This window comes from Eucyclogobius newberryi, unplaced genomic scaffold (genome assembly GCF_026437365.1).
Source record: "Eucyclogobius newberryi isolate DKJ021-1_F unplaced genomic scaffold, fEucNew1.0.hap1 SCAF_32, whole genome shotgun sequence".
Lineage (NCBI taxonomy): Eukaryota > Metazoa > Chordata > Actinopteri > Gobiiformes > Gobiidae > Eucyclogobius > Eucyclogobius newberryi.
Window position 1 is genome coordinate 902605 of NW_027315968.1, and position 15039 is coordinate 917643.

Sequence of the window (15039 nt, forward strand, 5' to 3'; positions counted from 1 at the left end):
AGCCCCAGGTTAAACGGCAGCGATACACACGCAAGTCTGTGCGTTCTAAGCACTCTTTTTTACTTTTAAAGTTCTTGAACACGGGATGCCAAACGGAGGGTACGCAAGGGCATGTTTAAAGGCCGACAAGACACAACCTTTGCTCTTGGAGGATGACCGCTTGCTTGCTTTAGACATAGGTAGAAAAGCCCCGCATTGAAGCAGGGCATCAAAAAATTGGAAAGATCTCTTGTTGTCCCTCTCCACGGAAATCTTTAGTAAAAGGCGAAAGATTTATACGCTCTGAAGAGAAACAAGAGTGCCACGTTGCAGCGCCACACGGCGTCCAGTACTTGAGGGCACACGGGGCTTCATCACGGGCAGTGTACTTCTGTTCACGCGCTCATTTGCATCGGCGGTCGCGCGGCAAAAGGGACACGACAGGCTCGCACGTCGTTTCTGTAGTGTAGCGGTTATCACGTTCGCCCAACGCGCGAAAGGTCCTCGGCTCGAAACCGGGCAGAAACAAAGCCTCCTTTTATGTTTGCTTCAATCTTTAACACGGTTCATTCCAAACTCGATGGTTTATTCCTAGAAAAGAGGGAGGAGCGGAGGAATTGTCGGCGTAGTCCTTCAAACTTTTCATCACAGAGATCGGGGGAAAAAGACACCGACACACACGCCCCAAAAAAAAAAAAAAAAAAAAGGGGCCCCCCTGCAGCCCCATATGTCCTCGTTAGTATAGTGGACAGTATCTCCGCTTGTCACGCGGAAGACCTGGGTTCGATTCCCAGACGGGGAGAGAAAGTGCGTTTTACCCAGCACGAAAGCGTTGCACTGACGCTGAGGACTTGTCCCACCAACGTACCTGCGCTACACTATCGCTTCTGTAGTGTAGCGGTTATCACGTTTGCCTCACACGCAAAAGGTCCCCGGCTCGAAACCGGGCAGATGCACGCCCTCATGCGAAGACTTTACTTGTCGAGGATGGGTTTGAAAGTCGGTGTTGCGTTTGACCCCCCCCCAAAAAAAAAAAAAAACAACTAGTCACATGTACTGTACTCCACAAAGGGGCCACTCAAATTCCAAAGGTGGCCTATTTTGCACAAGGGTTTACGTGGAATGGGCTACCTCCCAAGGGGGTTGGGTTTAGGAACAGATACTTCACCTTCCCTCCCCCTCTTCTCCAGTCAGGGCTTTTGGCGGGAGATTTGAAATATCCAGCCCTTCCACTCAAAACGTCTCCGAGAATTTTTGTCCACTTCCGGAGCAGACAAACGGCAAGGAAGCGTTTAACATGAGGGTATGATGGCACATTTGCATGTAACGTGACGGCGAAAACAAACTGAATGACTTTTTTTAACCTGAGAGAGGAGGTGCACCGTTCTCGGAGGTACTGCAATACCGAGCCGATGCGTGGAGTGGACGGAGCAAGCCCCAAATTCCATCTCCCTGGTCCAAAAATCAATTTAATATACGGTCCCCGGGTAGGGGACGTATCAGATATTAAACTGATAAGAACAGATACTACACTTGATCTTAGCCAAAAGGCCGAGAAGCGATGCCCACAATGGGTTCGGGGAGCAGTGAGCTCTCCCCACGCTGACCCTCCCGTCAACGGTCCAAAGCGGCGCCCGCGCAAAGCGCCCGGCGGAGGGGCCGGAGCGCGAGCGGCGTACATGGAAACGACCCTTTGGTTTTTTTTTTTTTTCCTCTGACAAAAAACAAGAGGGGAGAGCGCGAACGCAGTCCCCCACTACCAGAAATTATGCAGTTGAGATTCCCACATTTGGGGAATTCACAGGGGTCAGCACATCCTGTTTGTGCAATGGACGAGCCTCGCCCTGGGTGAACCACCTTCCTGATCATGGTGTCGCCCCTGCCAGGTAAGTATGAGTTGCTCCGCTCCGAGCCAAGGCCCAGGCCCTGGAAGAGGCAATGTGGCAGCATGGTCCTTCCGGCCATTTGCATGGACCAGCTTCCACCCGACGATTGAGCCCCAGGTTAAACGGCAGCGATACACACGCAAGTCTGTGCGTTCTAAGCACTCTTTTTTACTTTTAAAGTTCTTGAACACGGGATGCCAAACGGAGGGTACGCAAGGGCATGTTTAAAGGCCGACAAGACACAACCTTTGCTCTTGGAGGATGACCGCTTGCTTGCTTTAGACATAGGTAGAAAAGCCCCGCATTGAAGCAGGGCATCAAAAAATTGGAAAGATCTCTTGTTGTCCCTCTCCACGGAAATCTTTAGTAAAAGGCGAAAGATTTATACACTCTGAAGAGAAACAAGAGTGCCACGTTGCAGCGCCACACGGCGTCCAGTACTTGAGGGCACACGGGGCTTCATCACGGGCAGTGTACTTCTGTTCACGCGCTCATTTGCATCGGCGGTCGCGCGGCAAAAGGGACACGACAGGCTCGCACGTCGTTTCTGTAGTGTAGCGGTTATCACGTTCGCCTAACGCGCGAAAGGTCCTCGGCTCGAAACCGGGCAGAAACAAAGCCTCCTTTTATGTTTGCTTCAATCTTTAACACGGTTCATTCCAAACTCGATGGTTTATTCCTAGAAAAGAGGGAGGAGCGGAGGAATTGTCGGCGTAGTCCTTCAAACTTTTCATCACAGAGATCGGGGGAAAAAGACACCGACACACACGCCCCAAAAAAAAAAAAAAAAAAAAAGGGGCCCCCCTGCAGCCCCATATGTCCTCGTTAGTATAGTGGACAGTATCTCCGCTTGTCACGCGGAAGACCTAGGTTCGATTCCCAGACGGGGAGAGAAAGTGCGTTTTACCCAGCACGAAAGCGTTGCACTGACGCTGAGGACTTGTCCCACCAACGTACCTGCGCTACACTATCGCTTCTGTAGTGTAGCGGTTATCACGTTGGCCTCACACGCAAAAGGTCCCCGGCTCGAAACCGGGCAGAAGCACGCCCTCATGCGAAGACTTTACTTGTCGAGGATGGGTTTGAAAGTCGGTGTTGCGTTTGACCCCCCCCCCAAAAAAAAACAAAACAACTAGTCACATGTACTGTACTCCACAAAGGGGCCACTCAAATTCCAAAGGTGGCCTATTTTGCACAAGGGTTTACGTGGAATGGGCTACCTCCCAAGGGGGTTGGGTTTAGGAACAGATACTTCACCTTCCCTCCCCCTCTTCTCCAGTCAGGGCTTTTGGCGGGAGATTTGAAATATCCAGCCCTTCCACTCAAAACGTCTCCGAGAATTTTTGTCCACTTCCGGAGCAGACAAACGGCAAGGAAGCGTTTAACATGAGGGTATGATGGCACATTTGCATGTAACGTGACGGCGAAAACAAACTGAATGACTTTTTTTAACCTGAGAGAGGAGGTGCACCGTTCTCGGAGGTACTGCAATACCGAGCCGATGCGTGGAGTGGACGGAGCAAGCCCCAAATTCCATCTCCCTGGTCCAAAAATCAATTTAATATACGGTCCCCGGGTAGGGGACGTATCAGATATTAAACTGATAAGAACAGATACTACACTTGATCTTAGCCAAAAGGCCGAGAAGCGATGCCCACAATGGGTTCGGGGAGCAGTGAGCTCTCCCCACGCTGACCCTCCCGTCAACGGTCCAAAGCGGCGCCCGCGCAAAGCGCCCGGCGGAGGGGCCGGAGCGCGAGCGGCGTACATGGAAACGACCCTTTGGGTTTTTTTTTTTTTCCTCTGACAAAAAACAAGAGGGGAGAGCGCGAACGCAGTCCCCCACTACCAGAAATTATGCAGTTGAGATTCCCACATTTGGGGAATTCACAGGGGTCAGCACATCCTGTTTGTGCAATGGACGAGCCTCGCCCTGGGTGAACCACCTTCCTGATCATGGTGTCACCCCTGCCAGGTAAGTATGAGTTGCTCCGCTCCGAGCCAAGGCCCAGGCCCTGGAAGAGGCAATGTGGCAGCATGGTCCTTCCGGCCATTTGCATGGACCAGCTTCCACCCGACGATTGAGCCCCAGGTTAAACGGCAGCGATACACACGCAAGTCTGTGCGTTCTAAGCACTCTTTTTTACTTTTAAAGTTCTTGAACACGGGATGCCAAACGGAGGGTACGCAAGGGCATGTTTAAAGGCCGACAAGACACAACCTTTGCTCTTGGAGGATGACCGCTTGCTTGCTTTAGACATAGGTAGAAAAGCCCCGCATTGAAGCAGGGCATCAAAAAATTGGAAAGATCTCTTGTTGTCCCTCTCCACGGAAATCTTTAGTAAAAGGCACTTTTCACTTTTCAGGCGGTTTTTATTATTTCATAGCAATAAATTTCTTTCAAAATACTTTCCACACTTAAAACACATCTTTTAAACACAGTTTACAAAAGTCAATACAATTACACATTATTTACCAAAACTATGAATACAGCAAGTCTTTAAAAGAGTTTGGAATTTTCCATAAATTGATTATTTCTTCTCTCTTTCCTTCCACTAAATCTCTTAAAACATAATCTTTAAAAATATTCATAACACATTTCATCAACAACATTTCTGACATTTGATAGTTTTTAAAAGTCAATACATTCCTTGATTTCCAGATAGCTTCTTTTATACAATTAACTATAATCCACCACCTCTCCTTATTTTGGAATTTTGCAGTTTCACCATAGGCAATATTGTTATAACTTGATGGAATTTTCCCAACATTTTTCAGCCATGGGGATACTGTTACCCAGGCATTCACAGCAAAAGGGCATGTCCAAAAACGTGTAAATGAGTTTCCTCACTGCCACAAAAGGGTCTCGGGCATCTTGGGCTTGGTGTAAAGTGTCTTTTAAAAAGGAACTCTCGGGTTGGCAAACATTTATGGCCAATTTGCCAGGCCAAATCTCTGTGTCTGTTCGTAAGTTTTTGAAAATGTATATTTTTAGTAAAAGGCGAAAGATTTATACGCTCTGAAGAGAAACAAGAGTGCCACGTTGCAGCGCCACACGGCGTCCAGTACTTGAGGGCACACGGGGCTTCATCACGGGCAGTGTACTTCTGTTCACGCGCTCATTTGCATCGGCGGTCGCGCGGCAAAAGGGACACGACAGGCTCGCACGTCGTTTCTGTAGTGTAGCGGTTATCACGTTCGCCTAACGCGCGAAAGGTCCTCGGCTCGAAACCGGGCAGAAACAAAGCCTCCTTTTATGTTTGCTTCAATCTTTAACACGGTTCATTCCAAACTCGATGGTTTATTCCTAGAAAAGAGGGAGGAGCGGAGGAATTGTCGGCGTAGTCCTTCAAACTTTTCATCACAGAGATCGGGGGAAAAAGACACCGACACACACGCCCCAAAAAAAAAAAAAAAAAAAAGGGGCCCCCCTGCAGCCCCATATGTCCTCGTTAGTATAGTGGACAGTATCTCCGCTTGTCACGCGGAAGACCTGGGTTCGATTCCCAGACGGGGAGAGAAAGTGCGTTTTACCCAGCACGAAAGCGTTGCACTGACGCTGAGGACTTGTCCCACCAACGTACCTGCGCTACACTATCGCTTCTGTAGTGTAGCGGTTATCACGTTTGCCTCACACGCAAAAGGTCCCCGGCTCGAAACCGGGCAGAAGCACGCCCTCATGCGAAGACTTTACTTGTCGAGGATGGGTTTGAAAGTCGGTGTTGCGTTTGACCCCCCCCCCCAAAAAAAACCAAAACAACTAGTCACATGTACTGTACTCCACAAAGGGGCCACTCAAATTCCAAAGGTGGCCTATTTTGCACAAGGGTTTACGTGGAATGGGCTACCTCCCAAGGGGGTTGGGTTTAGGAACAGATACTTCACCTTCCCTCCCCCTCTTCTCCAGTCAGGGCTTTTGGCGGGAGATTTGAAATATCCAGCCCTTCCACTCAAAACGTCTCCGAGAATTTTTGTCCACTTCCGGAGCAGACAAACGGCAAGGAAGCGTTTAACATGAGGGTATGATGGCACATTTGCATGTAACGTGACGGCGAAAACAAACTGAATGACTTTTTTTAACCTGAGAGAGGAGGTGCACCGTTCTCGGAGGTACTGCAATACCGAGCCGATGCGTGGAGTGGACGGAGCAAGCCCCAAATTCCATCTCCCTGGTCCAAAAATCAATTTAATATACGGTCCCCGGGTAGGGGACGTATCAGATATTAAACTGATAAGAACAGATACTACACTTGATCTTAGCCAAAAGGCCGAGAAGCGATGCCCACAATGGGTTCGGGGAGCAGTGAGCTCTCCCCACGCTGACCCTCCCGTCAACGGTCCAAAGCGGCGCCCGCGCAAAGCGCCCGGCGGAGGGGCCGGAGCGCGAGCGGCGTACATGGAAACGACCCTTTGGGTTTTTTTTTTTTTCCTCTGACAAAAAACAAGAGGGGAGAGCGCGAACGCAGTCCCCCACTACCAGAAATTATGCAGTTGAGATTCCCACATTTGGGGAATTCACAGGGGTCAGCACATCCTGTTTGTGCAATGGACGAGCCTCGCCCTGGGTGAACCACCTTCCTGATCATGGTGTCACCCCTGCCAGGTAAGTATGAGTTGCTCCGCTCCGAGCCAAGGCCCAGGCCCTGGAAGAGGCAATGTGGCAGCATGGTCCTTCCGGCCATTTGCATGGACCAGCTTCCACCCGACGATTGAGCCCCAGGTTAAACGGCAGCGATACACACGCAAGTCTGTGCGTTCTAAGCACTCTTTTTTACTTTTAAAGTTCTTGAACACGGGATGCCAAACGGAGGGTACGCAAGGGCATGTTTAAAGGCCGACAAGACACAACCTTTGCTCTTGGAGGATGACCGCTTGCTTGCTTTAGACATAGGTAGAAAAGCCCCGCATTGAAGCAGGGCATCAAAAAATTGGAAAGATCTCTTGTTGTCCCTCTCCACGGAAATCTTTAGTAAAAGGCACTTTTCACTTTTCAGGCGGTTTTTATTATTTCATAGCAATAAATTTCTTTCAAAATACTTTCCACACTTAAAACACATCTTTTAAACACAGTTTACAAAAGTCAATACAATTACACATTATTTACCAAAACTATGAATACAGCAAGTCTTTAAAAGAGTTTGGAATTTTCCATAAATTGATTATTTCTTCTCTCTTTCCTTCCACTAAATCTCTTAAAACATAATCTTTAAAAATATTCATAACACATTTCATCAACAACATTTCTGACATTTGATAGTTTTTAAAAGTCAATACATTCCTTGATTTCCAGATAGCTTCTTTTATACAATTAACTATAATCCACCACCTCTCCTTATTTTGGAATTTTGCAGTTTCACCATAGGCAATATTGTTATAACTTGATGGAATTTTCCCAACATTTTTCAGCCATGGGGATACTGTTACCCAGGCATTCACAGCAAAAGGGCATGTCCAAAAACGTGTAAATGAGTTTCCTCACTGCCACAAAAGGGTCTCGGGCATCTTGGGCTTGGTGTAAAGTGTCTTTTAAAAAGGAACTCTCGGGTTGGCAAACATTTATGGCCAATTTGCCAGGCCAAATCTCTGTGTCTGTTCGTAAGTTTTTGAAAATGTATATTTTTAGTAAAAGGCGAAAGATTTATACGCTCTGAAGAGAAACAAGAGTGCCACGTTGCAGCGCCACACGGCGTCCAGTACTTGAGGGCACACGGGGCTTCATCACGGGCAGTGTACTTCTGTTCACGCGCTCATTTGCATCGGCGGTCGCGCGGCAAAAGGGACACGACAGGCTCGCACGTCGTTTCTGTAGTGTAGCGGTTATCACGTTCGCCTAACGCGCGAAAGGTCCTCGGCTCGAAACCGGGCAGAAACAAAGCCTCCTTTTATGTTTGCTTCAATCTTTAACACGGTTCATTCCAAACTCGATGGTTTATTCCTAGAAAAGAGGGAGGAGCGGAGGAATTGTCGGCGTAGTCCTTCAAACTTTTCATCACAGAGATCGGGGGAAAAAGACACCGACACACACGCCCCAAAAAAAAAAAAAAAAAAAAGGGGCCCCCCTGCAGCCCCATATGTCCTCGTTAGTATAGTGGACAGTATCTCCGCTTGTCACGCGGAAGACCTGGGTTCGCTTCCCAGACGGGGAGAGAAAGTGCGTTTTACCCAGCACGAAAGCGTTGCACTGACGCTGAGGACTTGTCCCACCAACGTACCTGCGCTACACTATCGCTTCTGTAGTGTAGCGGTTATCACGTTTGCCTCACACGCAAAAGGTCCCCGGCTCGAAACCGGGCAGAAGCACGCCCTCATGCGAAGACTTTACTTGTCGAGGATGGGTTTGAAAGTCGGTGTTGCGTTTGACCCCCCCCCCAAAAAAAAAAAAAACAACTAGTCACATGTACTGTACTCCACAAAGGGGCCACTCAAATTCCAAAGGTGGCCTATTTTGCACAAGGGTTTACGTGGAATGGGCTACCTCCCAAGGGGGTTGGGTTTAGGAACAGATACTTCACCTTCCCTCCCCCTCTTCTCCAGTCAGGGCTTTTGGCGGGAGATTTGAAATATCCAGCCCTTCCACTCAAAACGTCTCCGAGAATTTTTGTCCACTTCCGGAGCAGACAAACGGCAAGGAAGCGTTTAACATGAGGGTATGATGGCACATTTGCATGTAACGTGACGGCGAAAACAAACTGAATGACTTTTTTTAACCTGAGAGAGGAGGTGCACCGTTCTCGGAGGTACTGCAATACCGAGCCGATGCGTGGAGTGGACGGAGCAAGCCCCAAATTCCATCTCCCTGGTCCAAAAATCAATTTAATATACGGTCCCCGGGTAGGGGACGTATCAGATATTAAACTGATAAGAACAGATACTACACTTGATCTTAGCCAAAAGGCCGAGAAGTGATGCCCACAATGGGTTCGGGGAGCAGTGAGCTCTCCCCACGCTGACCCTCCCGTCAACGGTCCAAAGCGGCGCCCGCGCAAAGCGCCCGGCGGAGGGGCCGGAGCGCGAGCGGCGTACATGGAAACGACCCTTTGGGTTTTTTTTTTTTTCCTCTGACAAAAAACAAGAGGGGAGAGCGCGAACGCAGTCCCCCACTACCAGAAATTATGCAGTTGAGATTCCCACATTTGGGGAATTCACAGGGGTCAGCACATCCTGTTTGTGCAATGGACGAGCCTCGCCCTGGGTGAACCACCTTCCTGATCATGGTGTCACCCCTGCCAGGTAAGTATGAGTTGCTCCGCTCCGAGCCAAGGCCCAGGCCCTGGAAGAGGCAATGTGGCAGCATGGTCCTTCCGGCCATTTGCATGGACCAGCTTCCACCCGACGATTGAGCCCCAGGTTAAACGGCAGCGATACACACGCAAGTCTGTGCGTTCTAAGCACTCTTTTTTACTTTTAAAGTTCTTGAACACGGGATGCCAAACGGAGGGTACGCAAGGGCATGTTTAAAGGCCGACAAGACACAACCTTTGCTCTTGGAGGATGACCGCTTGCTTGCTTTAGACATAGGTAGAAAAGCCCCGCATTGAAGCAGGGCATCAAAAAATTGGAAAGATCTCTTGTTGTCCCTCTCCACGGAAATCTTTAGTAAAAGGCGAAAGATTTATACGCTCTGAAGAGAAACAATAGTGCCACGTTGCAGCGCCACACGGCGTCCAGTACTTGAGGGCACACGGGGCTTCATCACGGGCAGTGTACTTCTGTTCACGCGCTCATTTGCATCGGCGGTCGCGCGGCAAAAGGGACACGACAGGCTCGCACGTCGTTTCTGTAGTGTAGCGGTTATCACGTTCGCCTAACGCGCGAAAGGTCCTCGGCTCGAAACCGGGCAGAAACAAAGCCTCCTTTTATGTTTGCTTCAATCTTTAACACGGTTCATTCCAAACTCGATGGTTTATTCCTAGAAAAGAGGGAGGAGCGGAGGAATTGTCGGCGTAGTCCTTCAAACTTTTCATCACAGAGATCGGGGGAAAAAGACACCGACACACACGCCCCAAAAAAAAAAAAAAAAAAAAAGGGGCCCCCCTGCAGTCCCATATGTCCTCGTTAGTATAGTGGACAGTATCTCCACTTGTCACGCGGAAGACCTGGGTTCGATTCCCAGACGGGGAGAGAAAGTGCGTTTTACCCAGCACGAAAGCGTTGCACTGACGCTGAGGACTTGTCCCACCAACGTACCTGCGCTACACTATCGCTTCTGTAGTGTAGCGGTTATCACGTTTGCCTCACACGCAAAAGGTCCCCGGCTCGAAACCGGGCAGAAGCACGCCCTCATGCGAAGACTTTACTTGTCGAGGATGGGTTTGAAAGTCGGTGTTGCGTTTGACCCCCCCCCCCAAAAAAAAAAAAAAACAACTAGTCACATGTACTGTACTCCACAAAGGGGCCACTCAAATTCCAAAGGTGGCCTATTTTGCACAAGGGTTTACGTGGAATGGGCTACCTCCCAAGGGGGTTGGGTTTAGGAACAGATACTTCACCTTCCCTCCCCCTCTTCTCCAGTCAGGGCTTTTGGCGGGAGATTTGAAATATCCAGCCCTTCCACTCAAAACGTCTCCGAGAATTTTTGTCCACTTCCGGAGCAGACAAACGGCAAGGAAGCGTTTAACATGAGGGTATGATGGCACATTTGCATGTAACGTGACGGCGAAAACAAACTGAATGACTTTTTTTAACCTGAGAGAGGAGGTGCACCGTTCTCGGAGGTACTGCAATACCGAGCCGATGCGTGGAGTGGACGGAGCAAGCCCCAAATTCCATCTCCCTGGTCCAAAAATCAATTTAATATACGGTCCCCGGGTAGGGGACGTATCAGATATTAAACTGATAAGAACAGATACTACACTTGATCTTAGCCAAAAGGCCGAGAAGCGATGCCCACAATGGGTTCGGGGAGCAGTGAGCTCTCCCCACGCTGACCCTCCCGTCAACGGTCCAAAGCGGCGCCCGCGCAAAGCGCCCGGCGGAGGGGCCGGAGCGCGAGCGGCGTACATGGAAACGACCCTTTGGGTTTTTTTTTTTTTCCTCTGACAAAAAACAAGAGGGGAGAGCGCGAACGCAGTCCCCCACTACCAGAAATTATGCAGTTGAGATTCCCACATTTGGGGAATTCACAGGGGTCAGCACATCCTGTTTGTGCAATGGACGAGCCTCGCCCTGGGTGAACCACCTTCCTGATCATGGTGTCGCCCCTGCCAGGTAAGTATGAGTTGCTCCGCTCCGAGCCAAGGCCCAGGCCCTGGAAGAGGCAATGTGGCAGCATGGTCCTTCCGGCCATTTGCATGGACCAGCTTCCACCCGACGATTGAGCCCCAGGTTAAACGGCAGCGATACACACGCAAGTCTGTGCGTTCTAAGCACTCTTTTTTACTTTTAAAGTTCTTGAACACGGGATGCCAAACGGAGGGTACGCAAGGGCATGTTTAAAGGCCGACAAGACACAACCTTTGCTCTTGGAGGATGACCGCTTGCTTGCTTTAGACATAGGTAGAAAAGCCCCGCATTGAAGCAGGGCATCAAAAAATTGGAAAGATCTCTTGTTGTCCCTCTCCACGGAAATCTTTAGTAAAAGGCGAAAGATTTATACGCTCTGAAGAGAAACAAGAGTGCCACGTTGCAGCGCCACACGGCGTCCAGTACTTGAGGGCACACGGGGCTTCATCACGGGCAGTGTACTTCTGTTCACGCGCTCATTTGCATCGGCGGTCGCGCGGCAAAAGGGACACGACAGGCTCGCACGTCGTTTCTGTAGTGTAGCGGTTATCACGTTCGCCTAACGCGCGAAAGGTCCTCGGCTCGAAACCGGGCAGAAACAAAGCCTCCTTTTATGTTTGCTTCAATCTTTAACACGGTTCATTCCAAACTCGATGGTTTATTCCTAGAAAAGAGGGAGGAGCGGAGGAATTGTCGGCGTAGTCCTTCAAACTTTTCATCACAGAGATCGGGGGAAAAAGACACCGACACACACGCCCCAAAAAAAAAAAAAAAAAAAAAGGGGCCCCCCTGCAGCCCCATATGTCCTCGTTAGTATAGTGGACAGTATCTCCGCTTGTCACGCGGAAGACCTGGGTTCGATTCCCAGACGGGGAGAGAAAGTGCGTTTTACCCAGCACGAAAGCGTTGCACTGACGCTGAGGACTTGTCCCACCAACGTACCTGCGCTACACTATCGCTTCTGTAGTGTAGCGGTTATCACGTTTGCCTCACACGCAAAAGGTCCCCGGCTCGAAACCGGGCAGAAGCACGCCCTCATGCGAAGACTTTACTTGTCGAGGATGGGTTTGAAAGTCGGTGTTGCGTTTGACCCCCCCCCCAAAAAAAAACAAAACAACTAGTCACATGTACTGTACTCCACAAAGGGGCCACTCAAATTCCAAAGGTGGCCTATTTTGCACAAGGGTTTACGTGGAATGGGCTACCTCCCAAGGGGGTTGGGTTTAGGAACAGATACTTCACCTTCCCTCCCCCTCTTCTCCAGTCAGGGCTTTTGGCGGGAGATTTGAAATATCCAGCCCTTCCACTCAAAACGTCTCCGAGAATTTTTGTCCACTTCCGGAGCAGACAAACGGCAAGGAAGCGTTTAACATGAGGGTATGATGGCACATTTGCATGTAACGTGACGGCGAAAACAAACTGAATGACTTTTTTTAACCTGAGAGAGGAGGTGCACCGTTCTCGGAGGTACTGCAATACCGAGCCGATGCGTGGAGTGGACGGAGCAAGCCCCAAATTCCATCTCCCTGGTCCAAAATTCAATTTAATATACAGTCCCCGGGTAGGGGACGTATCAGATATTAAACTGATAAGAACAGATACTACACTTGATCTTAGCCAAAAGGCCGAGAAGCGATGCCCACAATGGGTTCGGGGAGCAGTGAGCTCTCCCCACGCTGACCCTCCCGTCAACGGTCCAAAGCGGCGCCCGCGCAAAGCGCCCGGCGTACATGGAAACGACCCTTTGGGTTTTTTTTTTTTTCCTCTGACAAAAAACAAGAGGGGAGAGCGCGAACGCAGTCCCCCACTACCAGAAATTATGCAGTTGAGATTCCCACATTTGGGGAATTCACAGGGGTCAGCACATCCTGTTTGTGCAATGGACGAGCCTCGCCCTGGGTGAACCACCTTCCTGATCATGGTGTCGCCCCTGCCAGGTAAGTATGAGTTGCTCCGCTCCGAGCCAAGGCCCAGGCCCTGGAAGAGGCAATGTGGCAGCATGGTCCTTCCGGCCATTTGCATGGACCAGCTTCCACCCGACGATTGAGCCCCAGGTTAAACGGCAGCGATACACACGCAAGTCTGTGCGTTCTAAGCACTCTTTTTTACTTTTAAAGTTCTTGAACACGGGATGCCAAACGGAGGGTACGCAAGGGCATGTTTAAAGGCCGACAAGACACAACCTTTGCTCTTGGAGGATGACCGCTTGCTTGCTTTAGACATAGGTAGAAAAGCCCCGCATTGAAGCAGGGCATCAAAAAATTGGAAAGATCTCTTGTTGTCCCTCTCCACGGAAATCTTTAGTAAAAGGCGAAAGATTTATACGCTCTGAAGAGAAACAAGAGTGCCACGTTGCAGCGCCACACGGCGTCCAGTACTTGAGGGCACACGGGGCTTCATCACGGGCAGTGTACTTCTGTTCACGCGCTCATTTGCATCGGCGGTCGCGCGGCAAAAGGGACACGACAGGCTCGCACGTCGTTTCTGTAGTGTAGCGGTTATCACGTTCGCCTAACGCGCGAAAGGTCCTCGGCTCGAAACCGGGCAGAAACAAAGCCTCCTTTTATGTTTGCTTCAATCTTTAACACGGTTCATTCCAAACTCGATGGTTTATTCCTAGAAAAGAGGGAGGAGCGGAGGAATTGTCGGCGTAGTCCTTCAAACTTTTCATCACAGAGATCGGGGGAAAAAGACACCGACACACACGCCCCAAAAAAAAAAAAAAAAAAAAAGGGGCCCCCCTGCAGCCCCATATGTCCTCGTTAGTATAGTGGACAGTATCTCCGCTTGTCACGCGGAAGACCTGGGTTCGATTCCCAGACGGGGAGAGAAAGTGCGTTTTACCCAGCACGAAAGCGTTGCACTGACGCTGAGGACTTGTCCCACCAACGTACCTGCGCTACACTATCGCTTCTGTAGTGTAGCGGTTATCACGTTTGCCTCACACGCAAAAGGTCCCCGGCTCGAAACCGGGCAGAAGCACGCCCTCATGCGAAGACTTTACTTGTCGAGGATGGGTTTGAAAGTCGGTGTTGCGTTTGACCCCCCCCCAAAAAAAAACAAAACAACTAGTCACATGTACTGTACTCCACAAAGGGGCCACTCAAATTCCAAAGGTGGCCTATTTTGCACAAGGGTTTACGTGGAATGGGCTACCTCCCAAGGGGGTTGGGTTTAGGAACAGATACTTCACCTTCCCTCCCCCTCTTCTCCAGTCAGGGCTTTTGGCGGGAGATTTGAAATATCCAGCCCTTCCACTCAAAACGTCTCCGAGAATTTTTGTCCACTTCCGGAGCAGACAAACGGCAAGGAAGCGTTTAACATGAGGGTATGATGGCACATTTGCATGTAACGTGACGGCGAAAACAAACTGAATGACTTTTTTTAACCTGAGAGAGGAGGTGCACCGTTCTCGGAGGTACTGCAATACCGAGCCGATGCGTGGAGTGGACGGAGCAAGCCCCAAATTCCATCTCCCTGGTCCAAAAATCAATTTAATATACGGTCCCCGGGTAGGGGACGTATCAGATATTAAACTGATAAGAACAGATACTACACTTGATCTTAGCCAAAAGGCCGAGAAGCGATGCCCACAATGGGTTCGGGGAGCAGTGAGCTCTCCCCACGCTGACCCTCCCGTCAACGGTCCAAAGCGGCGCCCGCGCAAAGCGCCCGGCGGAGGGGACGGAGCGCGAGCGGCGTACATGGAAACGACCCTTTGGGTTTTTTTTCCTCTGACAAAAAACAAGAGGGGAGAGCGCGAACGCAGTCCCCCACTACCAGAAATTATGCAGTTGAGATTCCCACATTTGGGGAATTCACAGGGGTCAGCACATCCTGTTTGTGCAATGGACGAGCCTCGCCCTGGGTGAACCACCTTCCTGATCATGGTGTCGCCCCTGCCAGGTAAGTATGAGTTGCTCCGCTCCGAGCCAAGGCCCAGGCCCTGGAA

At 50.1% G+C, this 15039-nt stretch overlaps 34 non-coding genes across 34 annotated transcripts; 15 read left to right on the top strand and 19 right to left on the bottom strand.

Annotated features, from left to right (window-relative positions):
• Positions 1–186: 186 nt before the first annotated feature.
• Positions 187–300, bottom strand: LOC140375083 (U5 spliceosomal RNA). Its single transcript, XR_011929395.1, has one exon. It is a non-coding gene; the product is annotated as a U5 spliceosomal RNA (small nuclear RNA).
• A 409-nt stretch (positions 301–709) lies between these two features.
• Positions 710–781, top strand: trnad-guc (transfer RNA aspartic acid (anticodon GUC)). Its single transcript has one exon. It is a non-coding gene; the product is annotated as a tRNA-Asp (tRNA).
• A 569-nt stretch (positions 782–1350) lies between these two features.
• LOC140374947 (U2 spliceosomal RNA) lies at positions 1351–1542 on the bottom strand. Its single transcript, XR_011929268.1, has one exon. It is a non-coding gene; the product is annotated as a U2 spliceosomal RNA (small nuclear RNA).
• Positions 1543–1707: 165 nt separating this feature from the next.
• LOC140375158 (U1 spliceosomal RNA) lies at positions 1708–1873 on the bottom strand. Its single transcript, XR_011929465.1, has one exon. It is a non-coding gene; the product is annotated as a U1 spliceosomal RNA (small nuclear RNA).
• A 287-nt stretch (positions 1874–2160) lies between these two features.
• On the bottom strand, positions 2161–2274 carry LOC140375196 (U5 spliceosomal RNA). Its single transcript, XR_011929501.1, has one exon. It is a non-coding gene; the product is annotated as a U5 spliceosomal RNA (small nuclear RNA).
• Positions 2275–2408: 134 nt separating this feature from the next.
• trnav-aac (transfer RNA valine (anticodon AAC)) lies at positions 2409–2481 on the top strand. The gene has a single exon. It is a non-coding gene; the product is annotated as a tRNA-Val (tRNA).
• An 844-nt stretch (positions 2482–3325) lies between these two features.
• On the bottom strand, positions 3326–3517 carry LOC140374949 (U2 spliceosomal RNA). Its single transcript, XR_011929270.1, has one exon. It is a non-coding gene; the product is annotated as a U2 spliceosomal RNA (small nuclear RNA).
• A 165-nt stretch (positions 3518–3682) lies between these two features.
• Positions 3683–3848, bottom strand: LOC140374888 (U1 spliceosomal RNA). Its single transcript, XR_011929213.1, has one exon. It is a non-coding gene; the product is annotated as a U1 spliceosomal RNA (small nuclear RNA).
• A 1188-nt stretch (positions 3849–5036) lies between these two features.
• Positions 5037–5109, top strand: trnav-aac (transfer RNA valine (anticodon AAC)). Its single transcript has one exon. It is a non-coding gene; the product is annotated as a tRNA-Val (tRNA).
• Positions 5110–5311: 202 nt separating this feature from the next.
• Positions 5312–5383, top strand: trnad-guc (transfer RNA aspartic acid (anticodon GUC)). The gene has a single exon. It is a non-coding gene; the product is annotated as a tRNA-Asp (tRNA).
• An 81-nt stretch (positions 5384–5464) lies between these two features.
• Positions 5465–5537, top strand: trnav-cac (transfer RNA valine (anticodon CAC)). The gene has a single exon. It is a non-coding gene; the product is annotated as a tRNA-Val (tRNA).
• Positions 5538–5953: 416 nt separating this feature from the next.
• Positions 5954–6145, bottom strand: LOC140374950 (U2 spliceosomal RNA). Its single transcript, XR_011929271.1, has one exon. It is a non-coding gene; the product is annotated as a U2 spliceosomal RNA (small nuclear RNA).
• Positions 6146–6310: 165 nt separating this feature from the next.
• LOC140374900 (U1 spliceosomal RNA) lies at positions 6311–6476 on the bottom strand. The gene has a single exon (XR_011929224.1). It is a non-coding gene; the product is annotated as a U1 spliceosomal RNA (small nuclear RNA).
• A 1188-nt stretch (positions 6477–7664) lies between these two features.
• On the top strand, positions 7665–7737 carry trnav-aac (transfer RNA valine (anticodon AAC)). The gene has a single exon. It is a non-coding gene; the product is annotated as a tRNA-Val (tRNA).
• Positions 7738–8092: 355 nt separating this feature from the next.
• On the top strand, positions 8093–8165 carry trnav-cac (transfer RNA valine (anticodon CAC)). Its single transcript has one exon. It is a non-coding gene; the product is annotated as a tRNA-Val (tRNA).
• A 415-nt stretch (positions 8166–8580) lies between these two features.
• On the bottom strand, positions 8581–8772 carry LOC140375050 (U2 spliceosomal RNA). Its single transcript, XR_011929367.1, has one exon. It is a non-coding gene; the product is annotated as a U2 spliceosomal RNA (small nuclear RNA).
• Positions 8773–8937: 165 nt separating this feature from the next.
• LOC140374911 (U1 spliceosomal RNA) lies at positions 8938–9103 on the bottom strand. The gene has a single exon (XR_011929235.1). It is a non-coding gene; the product is annotated as a U1 spliceosomal RNA (small nuclear RNA).
• A 287-nt stretch (positions 9104–9390) lies between these two features.
• LOC140375199 (U5 spliceosomal RNA) lies at positions 9391–9504 on the bottom strand. The gene has a single exon (XR_011929504.1). It is a non-coding gene; the product is annotated as a U5 spliceosomal RNA (small nuclear RNA).
• A 134-nt stretch (positions 9505–9638) lies between these two features.
• trnav-aac (transfer RNA valine (anticodon AAC)) lies at positions 9639–9711 on the top strand. The gene has a single exon. It is a non-coding gene; the product is annotated as a tRNA-Val (tRNA).
• A 356-nt stretch (positions 9712–10067) lies between these two features.
• trnav-cac (transfer RNA valine (anticodon CAC)) lies at positions 10068–10140 on the top strand. The gene has a single exon. It is a non-coding gene; the product is annotated as a tRNA-Val (tRNA).
• A 417-nt stretch (positions 10141–10557) lies between these two features.
• LOC140374951 (U2 spliceosomal RNA) lies at positions 10558–10749 on the bottom strand. The gene has a single exon (XR_011929272.1). It is a non-coding gene; the product is annotated as a U2 spliceosomal RNA (small nuclear RNA).
• Positions 10750–10914: 165 nt separating this feature from the next.
• Positions 10915–11080, bottom strand: LOC140375170 (U1 spliceosomal RNA). The gene has a single exon (XR_011929476.1). It is a non-coding gene; the product is annotated as a U1 spliceosomal RNA (small nuclear RNA).
• A 287-nt stretch (positions 11081–11367) lies between these two features.
• LOC140375084 (U5 spliceosomal RNA) lies at positions 11368–11481 on the bottom strand. The gene has a single exon (XR_011929396.1). It is a non-coding gene; the product is annotated as a U5 spliceosomal RNA (small nuclear RNA).
• A 134-nt stretch (positions 11482–11615) lies between these two features.
• On the top strand, positions 11616–11688 carry trnav-aac (transfer RNA valine (anticodon AAC)). The gene has a single exon. It is a non-coding gene; the product is annotated as a tRNA-Val (tRNA).
• Positions 11689–11891: 203 nt separating this feature from the next.
• trnad-guc (transfer RNA aspartic acid (anticodon GUC)) lies at positions 11892–11963 on the top strand. Its single transcript has one exon. It is a non-coding gene; the product is annotated as a tRNA-Asp (tRNA).
• Positions 11964–12044: 81 nt separating this feature from the next.
• On the top strand, positions 12045–12117 carry trnav-cac (transfer RNA valine (anticodon CAC)). The gene has a single exon. It is a non-coding gene; the product is annotated as a tRNA-Val (tRNA).
• A 415-nt stretch (positions 12118–12532) lies between these two features.
• LOC140375055 (U2 spliceosomal RNA) lies at positions 12533–12724 on the bottom strand. The gene has a single exon (XR_011929371.1). It is a non-coding gene; the product is annotated as a U2 spliceosomal RNA (small nuclear RNA).
• A 142-nt stretch (positions 12725–12866) lies between these two features.
• LOC140375182 (U1 spliceosomal RNA) lies at positions 12867–13032 on the bottom strand. The gene has a single exon (XR_011929488.1). It is a non-coding gene; the product is annotated as a U1 spliceosomal RNA (small nuclear RNA).
• A 287-nt stretch (positions 13033–13319) lies between these two features.
• Positions 13320–13433, bottom strand: LOC140375087 (U5 spliceosomal RNA). The gene has a single exon (XR_011929397.1). It is a non-coding gene; the product is annotated as a U5 spliceosomal RNA (small nuclear RNA).
• Positions 13434–13567: 134 nt separating this feature from the next.
• Positions 13568–13640, top strand: trnav-aac (transfer RNA valine (anticodon AAC)). The gene has a single exon. It is a non-coding gene; the product is annotated as a tRNA-Val (tRNA).
• A 203-nt stretch (positions 13641–13843) lies between these two features.
• trnad-guc (transfer RNA aspartic acid (anticodon GUC)) lies at positions 13844–13915 on the top strand. The gene has a single exon. It is a non-coding gene; the product is annotated as a tRNA-Asp (tRNA).
• Positions 13916–13996: 81 nt separating this feature from the next.
• trnav-cac (transfer RNA valine (anticodon CAC)) lies at positions 13997–14069 on the top strand. Its single transcript has one exon. It is a non-coding gene; the product is annotated as a tRNA-Val (tRNA).
• Positions 14070–14483: 414 nt separating this feature from the next.
• Positions 14484–14675, bottom strand: LOC140374952 (U2 spliceosomal RNA). The gene has a single exon (XR_011929273.1). It is a non-coding gene; the product is annotated as a U2 spliceosomal RNA (small nuclear RNA).
• Positions 14676–14835: 160 nt separating this feature from the next.
• On the bottom strand, positions 14836–15001 carry LOC140375194 (U1 spliceosomal RNA). Its single transcript, XR_011929499.1, has one exon. It is a non-coding gene; the product is annotated as a U1 spliceosomal RNA (small nuclear RNA).
• Positions 15002–15039: the final 38 nt, after the last annotated feature.